Here is a 10,677-nt window from a genome sequence, read left to right as displayed (position 1 = left end):
TAGATGCCCAGGACCCATGAGCATGGGAAGGAAGTTCACAGGGGCAGACATGGGTCACTTAGAGTAATGCATGGGGCCTGAACCAATCTGCACTGTTCATAAATGTCTACAAAACAAGTGAAACAGGAGTTCTCATCGTGGCGCAGTGGTTAATGAATCCGACTAGGAACCATGAGGTTGTGGGTTCGATCCCTGCCCTTGCTCAGTGGGTTAACGATCCGGTGTTGCCGTGAGCCCTGATGTAGGTCGCAGCCGTGGCTCGGATCCTGCGTTGCTGTGGCTCTGGTGTAGGCAGGTGGCTACAGCCCCGATTTGATCCCTAGCCTGGGAACCTCCATATGCCGTGGGAGCAGCCCAAGAAATGGCAAAAAGACAAAAAAAAAAAAGTAAAACAACTCTTACAGTGGTGAGTAGTAAGTTTCTTTCTTGTCCTGAAAGAAACAGTACCTTCGTTTGTACAGCACAAGAAGAGGAAAAGGGAACGGACCAAGAATAAAGCCACACAGACTCAGACACAAGGAGAACAGACTTGTAGTTGCCAAGGGAGAGGGACCTGGGGGAGCAGGGGTTGGGGGGGGGTTAGTAGATGTAAGCTAAGGAGGGATAAACAAGGTCCTACTGCATCGCACAGGGAACTATATTCAATGTCCTGTGAGAAACCATAATGGAAAAGAAAATTTTTAATAGACAGTGTATATATAGGTATAACTGAATCACTTTGCTCTACAGCAGAAATTAATACACTACAAATCAACTACACTTCAATTAAAATTAATTTTTTTTTGACATATGGATTAAGATGTGTTACATATATACAATGGAATACTACTCAGCCATAAAAAATGAAATAATGTCATTTGCAGAAACATGATTGCAATTAGAGAGTCTCATACTAAGTGAGGTAAGTCAAAAAGAGAAAGACAAATACCTTTTTTTTTTTTTTTGCTTTTTTGGGCTGCATACATGGCACATGGAGGTTCCCAGGCTAGGGGTCTAATTGGAGCTACAGCTGCCAGTCTACGCCTCAGCCACAGCAATGCCAGATCTGAGCCGTGCATCTGACCTACACCACAGCTCATGCCAACACCAGATCCTTAACCCACTGAGCGAGGCCAGGGATTGAACCTGCAAACTCATGGTTCCTAGTTGGATTCATTTCCAATGCACCACAAGGGGAACTCTGACAAATACCTTAGGATATCACATATATGTGGAATCTAATAGGCACAAATGAACCTATCTACAGAACAGAAACAGACTCACATAGAGAACAGACGTGTGGTTGCCAAGCGGGTGGGAGAAGGAGTGGGATGGATGGAGAGTTTGTGGTCAGTCGAGGCAAACTATCACATTTAGAAAGGATAGGCAATGAGGTTCTGCTGTATAGCACAGGGCGCTGTGTCCAGTCTCTTGGATACATGATGGGGGATGATATGAGAAGAAGAATCTGTATATGTACGAATGACTGGGTCACCCTGATGTACATGAGATATTGGCACAGCACTGTACATCAACGATAACAATTTTTTTAATGTAAAAAAATGTTAATGAATAAAGCCACACAGCTGTGATAGAAATAATCAGAGTACATGTTATGAGGAACTGCTCTCTCGGTGGAAGAGGAGGGAAAGTGAGCAGCCTGAGGGTCCCGAGCAAGGCCAGCCAGCGGGCAGAGACAGACACTGCTCGTTCCCATCTCCCATGGGGAGCAAGGGCACAGGCAGCTTCTAGTGTTCGAGCCCAAGATTCCTCATCCTCCAGGTGGGTAGACTGTGTGGTGGGCCACAGGGATGTAGCCAGCTCACAGAGCCCCTCCCCTGTGCCATCAGGGCCAGGGAACCATAAAGACATTTGTTCCCCAGAACCAGAGGCACCTGTCATGTGCAGACACCTTCAGGAAGCAGGGGCGGGGATTCTATTCCATCCTCTTCCCATCAACATTCTCCATTGTATCTCCATAGGGAACAGAACGGTCATCTGGCTCCTTATGTGGAGCAGGGGCCAGGTCAGGCTCACGCGGTGAACATTCTGCTGATTCTAGTAGGGGAGGGGGAGAGGAAGGAGAGCTAATACACGGCAAAGAAAGAGGTAACCACTCTGAGCCCTGGAGAAGCAACTGGGGCAAAGGAGGGAAAAAACAGAAAGTAACAGTACTAATAGGAAGCACTTTTTCCATCTTTTTTTTTTTTTTAATAGGGCCACACCCACAGCATAGGGAAGTTCCCAGATTAGGGGTCAAAATAGACCTACACCTGCCTGCCTATGCCACATCGACAGCAATGCAGGATCCAAGCCGTGTCTGCGACCTACACTACAGTTCACAACAACACTGGATCCTCAACCCACTGAGCAAGGCCAGGGATGGAAGCTGTATCCTCATGGATACTAGTCGGATTCGTTTCTGCTGTACCACAATGGGAAATCCGACCCACCTAGTATTTTTCAGTAACTTTACTGAGACAAAACAATTCACCCGTTTAAAGTGTAGAAGTCAGTGGTCTTTAGGGTTTTCAGTATGTTGGCAAAGTTGTTTAATTATCACCGCTATATAATTCTAGAACATTTCTATCACCCCCTAAATAAACACTGTACCCCTTAGCAGTCACTCCCACCCTTTCCTCCCCATGCCCTGGCAACCACTAATCTGCTTTCTGTCTATGGATTTACCTATTCCGGAAAATAAAAAGAATCATACAATATGTGGCTTTTTGTATCTGGCTTATTTCTTAATATTTTCCAGGTTCTTCCATGCTTTTCAGTACTTCATTCATTTTTATGACTGAATAATTCCATTGTGTGGATATAGCACATTTTGTCTATCCATTTATCTGCTGATGGACATTCATGTTGTTTCCACTTTCTATTATGAAGAATGCTATCACGAACATTACTGCACAAGTTTTTCTACAGAACTATGTTTTCAATTCTCTTGTATACACCTAGGAGTAGACTTAAGAACTGCCCAACCACGGCTGTACCAATTCTTTCACAAGAGCAATAAATAAACCTCTCTGTTTAAGTCAGTGTTCTTTGGGGGGTTTGATGTATGTACAACTGAGCCTATATAACTGGTACACTTGGCCATTAGGTCTTCAGTATTTTGTAAATGGGTATATATGCTTTCATGACCAGGGTGGGTTTTGTCTGCCCAATAAGACTGGGTGCAGTTTGAAGATAAGGATCATGTTCTTATTTTCCTGCCTCAATCACAGAGCCCAGTATGGTGACATGCCCCAAAGAGAATTAATTTAAATACTTCTAGATGGATGTATGGGTGTCGGGACTCACACAGTCCAAAGGACAACGCATAGAAGAGAGAACGACCAGCTTCTCCCTCTATTAGTGAGAATTACCTTTTTCCGTCATCAGTGCAGTGAGCTGCACTTTCTATTCTACCACTTTAATTACAGGACACTTTGTTTTTGGTTGAAATTTATTTGAAGAGACACTAGGTGTTGCTGGTTTCCCATGAAAAAGAATATTGCCAGGAATTATCTAGAAGTATTGGAAGCCCTCATTACCAACAAGTTAGGAGGAATTTTGATTTTCTATTTTCACTTTTGCCAAAGTTGTTTCTAGATTAAAAAAAAAAATTTACAGAATATGTCATACCAGTAGGCAGAATACTATCCCCCAACAGATGTTCACATCCTAATCTCCAGAACAGGTTACATGGCAAAGGGGAAATAAAGCTGCTAATTGACTGACCTTGAAATAGGGAGATTATCCCGGATTATCCGGGTGGGTCTAATGCAATCACAAGGGTCCTTAAGAGTGGAGGGAAGAAGAGAGTTAGGGGAGAAAGGCCAAGAGATCTAACACCACTAACTATGAAGACGGAGGAGGAGGAGGAGGACTGTGAGAAAAGGAAGGCAGGCAGCCTCTAGATGAGGAAAAAGACAAGCCCATGGCTTCTCCCGCTGAACCTCCAGAATGGAACATGGCTATGCTGACACCTTGATTTCAGCCCAATGAGACCCACTTTCAGACATCTGACCTCCAGAATTGTAGGATGATTGATCTGTGTTGTTTTAAAGTCACCAAGTTTATGGTAATTTGTCATGGCAGCAATAAAAAGTCAATACAAATATTTTTCCCCACCTCATCCTTTTAAAAGTATGAATCTACTTCTTAAGAAGACAGTGGGATAGGGGAGCCATGGTGGGGGTTAGGTGACAGTTCACCAAAACACAAGTAATCGATCATTGTACTATATTGTCTACTATGTGTTATGTCAGACATTAACAAGAATTACACTTTAGGAGTTCCCGTCGTGGGGCTCAGCAGTTAACAAACCTGACTAGCATCCATGAGGACGCAGGTTCGATCCCTGGCCTTGCTCAGCAGGTTAAGGATCCAGCATCGCCATGAGCTGTGGTGTAGGTCGCAGACGCGGCTTGGAGCCCATGTTGCTGTGGCTCTAGCATAGGCCGGCGGCTACAGCTCCCGTTAGGATCCCTAGCCTGAGAACCTCCATATGCCTCTGGTGCAGCCCTAAAGAGACAAAAAGACCAAAAAAATAAATAAATAATAAAAAGAATTACACTTTATAGTACTTTATGCTTTTCTAAGAACTTTCAGTACATTGTTTGATTTAATCAATAAACAAGTCATCACAGTAACTTTGAGAAGCTATATAAACGCACTGCTTCCCTTTTTGACAGATTAAAAACAATGAGTCACAAAGAAGGTCCCAGAGACAGATAATGACAGAGTCAGCATCTCGTTTTTTTGTTTTCACATCCGTGCCCACAGCATGCGGAAGTTCCCAGGCCAGGGACTGAATCTGAGCCTCAGCAGCTACCGGAGCTGCAGCAGTGGCAACCCCAGATCCTTAACCCACTGAGCCATAAGGGAACTCTGGTGGAGTATATTTCTAGTGCCCAGCCCAGTGCCTGGGGTAAAGACAACTACATGTTTGTTGAACTGATGAATAAACAGTGATATAAGCTGAATGTTTCAGACTTCTGCTACAAGTGGGTTAAAATATAGGTCCATAAACATTAGCACCCATGGGTGGGAGTTACTGGGTAAGTTTTCCTCAGTTGGCTAAATCAACAGCACCATCCTCCTGGATCTCTCCCTCTCCTGGATCTCTTTAAGAAACCCGCCCTCAGTGTCTGCTGCTGCTGTGCTCGCCCAGACCCATACTGAGCAAAGCCACCATGCCTCCAATGCCCCACTCTGCCTGCTGTCCAATCACTACCCATCAGCCACTATCCTGGACAAAAGCCTCTACTTCGTTCTTAAGCTACAACTTGTGATTGAGCCGATTTGTCCTGTGTGGGTCTTGGTTTCCTCTTCTGCTAAAGGAGCAACATGCCAAACAAGCTCCAATATCCCTTTCAGATCAGACATTCTGGGATTCCATAAATGCTATGATGGACCTGCATAATCCAGGCCTTCGGTCCATGCTTTTCTCCTGTGTAGGATGCACTTGCCCACCTAAGGCCCCTGACAAAGGTCAGATCATTGCTCATGGCCAGGCTCGTGTTCCTGAAGCCTTCCTTCATCACCCTGGATCACTGCCTGACTCTTTGTGATCATAACCCACTGTCTTGGTGTCCAGAGCCTTCCTGGCAATGGACATGCTGTGAACCCTGATAGACTGTAAGCAACTTTAGGGCAGGAATCATCTTTATTGGAGAAGCAACAAGGCTGAAATGGAGTGAAGGAGAGGTGGCTAGTGAACCCATGCTAACGGCTGGATCAGGTTCTAACTCCCTAGGCCTCCTGGCCAAATTTTCCACCAAAACTTGGGAAGATCTCAAGAGTCACCTTTGTGGCTTATACAGCATCCAGCCATGGCCTGAATCATCTGACAGCTGAATGACCCAGGAGTGCTAAAGTGAGTGATTCTGGCCCCACGTGTCCCCAGAGTATGGTTCATTAATGTCGAGAATTGTTTCCTTTCATACCCGTGGGACTCACGGACTCTGACCACCAGCCATGCAAAAGTGTTGACCAAGGTGCCGGAGAGGCTCCTAGAAAGCTCCCTGGTAAAATTTCAAGGGAGAGATGGTGCCACTTCTGACTTTTACCTCCTACCAGACAAGCATATCTTGGTAAGCCCCTCTCCAGAAGTTGAGTGCTGCTCTGAAGGACCAAGTGTCAACTCACAGAAAGAAATCAACTTTTTATCACTAAACCTAGGCAGCAGAGAAAAAACAAACGAAAAGTTTCATTTGCCAAGAACTTGCCACAACCATACAAGGATATGTGGGTAGAAGAAAGCAAGCCCCCTAGACCCCTTGAGAGATAAGGTAATGGAGGTGCCTACTCCACAAACCCCTCAAGCAAAGGGGTCCCTTAAATATAGGGACACACTGCCAGAAGCTTCCTGCTGGGTCCTCATCAGCAGTAAGACCTGAGGCCCAAAGTTTGGCTCAGCATCTGAGCCTGAGGGCACTTGACACATCCTATATCCTCCTTTTCTCACGATCTTCCTCAGAGCTCTGCGAATTCTCTGATGGGACCAGGACTAGAGCTCCCCAACTCCTCCGAAAGCCAAAGGAAGCTAATTTACCTCAAGTCAATTCTAGTCATATTCCCAGAGACCTAGAGAAAAAGAACATCCACTAAAATGACCAAAGTCAAAACTACCAGGAAAACAGCACAGTGGTTGAAAGCAATACCGGCAACAATTAAATCTCTCGTTCTGAATGTACAGGACTTGTCAGTCTCTCGTTCATTCATTCAGCTGTTTATTGAGCATTTATTATGTACCAAGGTATGAAAAGTCCTGAAAGTGCAAAGATGAATGGGGCCTGGGACATGACCTTGAAGGGTTTATGGTCAAGGATTTAGAGAGATGTAAATTTAAAAATGAAAGTACAAGGAATGACTGTGTCCAAGGTTGTATGAACAAAGTGCTGAAGGACCTTACAGAAGTACCAGAGCACCCCAGGTATCAGAAAAATCAGCATGGAGGGAGTGATGTTTTGGCTGAATCTGAAAGGACAGGACCACACTGCAGAGGGCTGGGATGGAATGGGGGAGGGATTTTAAAGGTGGAAAAACAGTGTGCCTGAGGATCCTAGGCTGGGAAATGTAGACTGACCAGATGGCCCAATGCAGGTATTTAAAACCAACACAAGCCTGGCCACCAGACTGCTTCAGTCTCCTCTCAGCTGGCTAAGGCTCCAAGGTAGACAGATACAGGATGGACTATACGGGATGCCAGGGAAAGGATGCCCACTCAAAGGGGCATGAAATTCCCCAGGCTGAGGCTTCTTTTTTAAAACCTGATTACTAAAAACTAAGGGAAAGACAATGGACCCTCCTATAAATACTAACCCCCCAAATATTTTGACTATATGGACAGCACAGTCTTAGCTAACCAAAAATGTGCATGTAATCTGCATTTAAAAACTCATTCACGGGAGTTCCCGTCATGGCGCAGTGGTTAACGAATCCAACTAGGAACCATGAGGTTGCGGGTTCGATCCCTGCCCTTGCTTAGTGGGTTAAAGATCCGGCGTTGCCGTGAGCTGTGGTGTAGGTTGCAGATGCAGCTCGGATCTCGAGTTGCTGTGGCTCTGGCGTAGGCGGGCGGCTACAGCTCCGATACGACCCCTAGCCTGGGAACTTCCATATGCCGAGGGAGCGGCCCAAGAAATGGCAAAAAGACAAAAAAACAAAAACAAAAAAAACCAAACAAAAAAAACTCATTCACGGAGTTCTCACTGTGGCACAGTGGGTTAAGAATCTGACTGCAGTGGCTCGGGTCGCTGTGGAGGAGCGGGTTCTATCCCTGGCCCGGGAACTTCCATATGCTGCAGGAGTGGCCATGCAAAACAAAAAACCTCCTTCGTGTAAAATGGTACCAGGCTTCAGATTCATTCTCTCAGACATGAAAAGGGAGCACTTGGTTCTTCAGCAGCAGCCCACAGGGGATGGACCATTTACACTGAGCCAGAGATGGTCTCCTGGCTGAGGTCAGGGACAAGGTTTACCTCCTCATGACGGTCATCGGCTTCCAGGTGGCCTTCACTCTTCTGGGCTCCCGAGGTTGGTCAGGACCTTTGATAGTTAGGGGATTCAGGAGATCCGGGTCCCAGGAAAAAGCAGGCTGGCCCTACTCAAACTCACATAAAACTGGCTGGTAACAAGAGTCCATTTCACAACCCGCGGTGTGAAGGCCCTCCGCTGTTAACGCAAGAATGAAGCTTCAGAGAAATCGTAAGGCAGGTGGCTGCCTCTGAAGAGAGGACCACCTGGACAAGGACCCCTTCCTCACCAGCCCATGCCTGCAACACAGCCCCCAGAGGTCCCCAGAGAGCCTCGCGTGCTCTCGGGATTGTTGCCCTCTGCTGGGAGACAGCACTGAGAGCAGAAAGAGCTGGGCCACCCAGTTCAGATAAATGGGTTTGAATCCGGGTGCCACCATCCCTGGCTCTGGGCTTTGGGTAATTCATCCTGCCAAGCCTCCGTTTCCTCTTTTGCAAAACAGATACGCTTTACAAGAGCCTTGTGAGGATGAAGTAAAATAACGGAGGGAAAATGCTCTCTGTCAGCTGCTCAGCAGGCACTGGATAAAAAGACAGTCGTTATTTTCCTTTTGTTTACAGCAACCTTTGTGGCTAAGAAACACTGGACTTAAATCCACAAGAGTTCAGTATAACATCTAATTTTGTTTGTTTTCAGCCATGGCGTGGCTTGATTTGATGTGGGATCTCAGTTCCCAGGCCAGGGATTGAACCTGGGCCACAGTGGTGAAAGTGTGGCATCCTAGCCACTAGACCACCAGGGAACTCCCAGATTCTGCCAACTCTTGGCGGTGGAGGGGGGGGGGGAACGAATATGGTTTCACACCTACTTTGTTTCATATACTGTGCTGGTCCTTCATGTACTTAATTTCTTTTTTCACCTGAAAATATAATGCTGAAACAGGTATTATTATTCTCATTATATGAAAATTAAATTCAGAGAGATTACATAATTTATCAAGGTTACACAGTTGGCGGGAGCCTGGACTGAGATTTCAACCCAGAATGTTTGAAGCTAATACCTTGCTCCAAAAACTATCAACCTGAGGTAGGCAGGGTGCCTGGGCAAGGCAGGGAAAGAGGGCGGAGGGGAGGAAGTAGAGACAGCTGATGGTTGGGCAAAGTGACCCGCTCACTAGGGTACTCTATCCAAGTCCCAGAGCTATTTCCCAGTTTTGCTGGAGGTTACGGTTGGCACCCATAAGCCAGAGCTAACACCTCCTCTCATTTTGTTAGAATGATCCCGATTCTAAAATCCACAGTCATCTAGAACCTGGGCGCCAGAGCAGCCTGAGGGCTCTTACGGAGAACCAGTGTTGCCTGCTCAGTTCTACAGAGTAGCAACTTCGGCTGCAACTCAGAGCTGAAGACTTTCTCTCCACTTGAACAAGCCCAGTTCACCTGAGAGATGAGTCTCTCCAGGCCTTTTGACCATCTATGGAGACAGGCCCTGACCCTCCCAAGCCCAAAGAAGACAGGCGCACACCCCAATTAAGCAGGCTTTGGGGTTCATCAGACCTGGTTCGGACGTGTACTAGTTACACGATCTGGGGCAAACCTAACCTCTCGGCCTTCGTTTCCTCACCTGTGCAACGCGGGATAACAACAGCTGTGAGAGTAAATGACAGAATGAGTGTCAATGGCTCAACACGGTGCTGGCACGCTCGGCAAGTTGCCAAAAACAACCTTGTAGCCGCGGCTTTGAAGGGCAAAGCAGAGAGCCTCAGAGCTCTGGGTCACAGACGGGGACTTTGCAACATCAAGGGTACAGCCCTGATGGACGCATAGGCCCCAGATGGGAGGTACCCAAGAGGATGGGGAGAAAAAGGACCACAGAAACCCACTCAAACAGAGCAAGTTATCACCTTGCCTTCTCGTCCTTTTCTCCCTCCATCTCTTCTTCTTCTCAGCGATTTTCCTGACTTGCCTGGTAGTAAACAGGCACAGTTCATTCTCGTTACCTTATGGCACACGCCAGGCACTTTCTGACAGTCTCGGACCAGGGCCCAAGCAAAATTTACTTTCCTGGGTCTACATTCTACCCTTCCCCCACCCCCACCCCCCGCCACCTTCTCTGTCTCTTTCCCTTTCCTTTCTTAGAGTACCGAGCACAAGCAAACTAGTCAAATAACCAGAAAAATTATTTGGAGGGAAAGGGTAGGGAGACAAGGAAGTGGTACCCTTAAGGGTAGGAAGGGACCAAGTCTTTTCCTTTCCATTGGGAGCATTTGCAGCCTTATGTATATCAATACTTAAAACTATTCATCAGACGTTGACTTGCTCCTTTGCTTGTTTAAAATCTTCTCAGAAGTCACAGAATAATGAGTCTTGAGAAAGCAGCTGTGACTATGGATCTTCCTCGTCTGTCCAAAACCACCGGGAAATACCAACAATCATAATTCATCCTACATTGAAGGGAATTGGGTGAGAAAATTGGGAGAGAATGATCCCTACCACCTAGTGTAGCTAGACATCCTGAGAAACTTTTCTAGGACACCATGAATCCTGACTTGAAGTATAATAAAGCGCCCATAAACACATTACTTCTAAAGTTTAAAATAGTAATTATGGACGTTTCAAGCCCGCCCACTAAGCCCACGAGAAAGATTTTTCCAGTGTAGCTGCCTACACACAATTCCAGGCTAAAAAAAATCTGTGCTGTAACTGAGGCAGTTCAAGCATGTGAGGT

Source organism: Phacochoerus africanus, chromosome 16, assembly GCF_016906955.1.
Source record: "Phacochoerus africanus isolate WHEZ1 chromosome 16, ROS_Pafr_v1, whole genome shotgun sequence".
NCBI classification, from domain to species: Eukaryota; Metazoa; Chordata; class Mammalia; order Artiodactyla; family Suidae; genus Phacochoerus; species Phacochoerus africanus.
Note: the sequence above shows the minus strand (reverse complement) of the source record.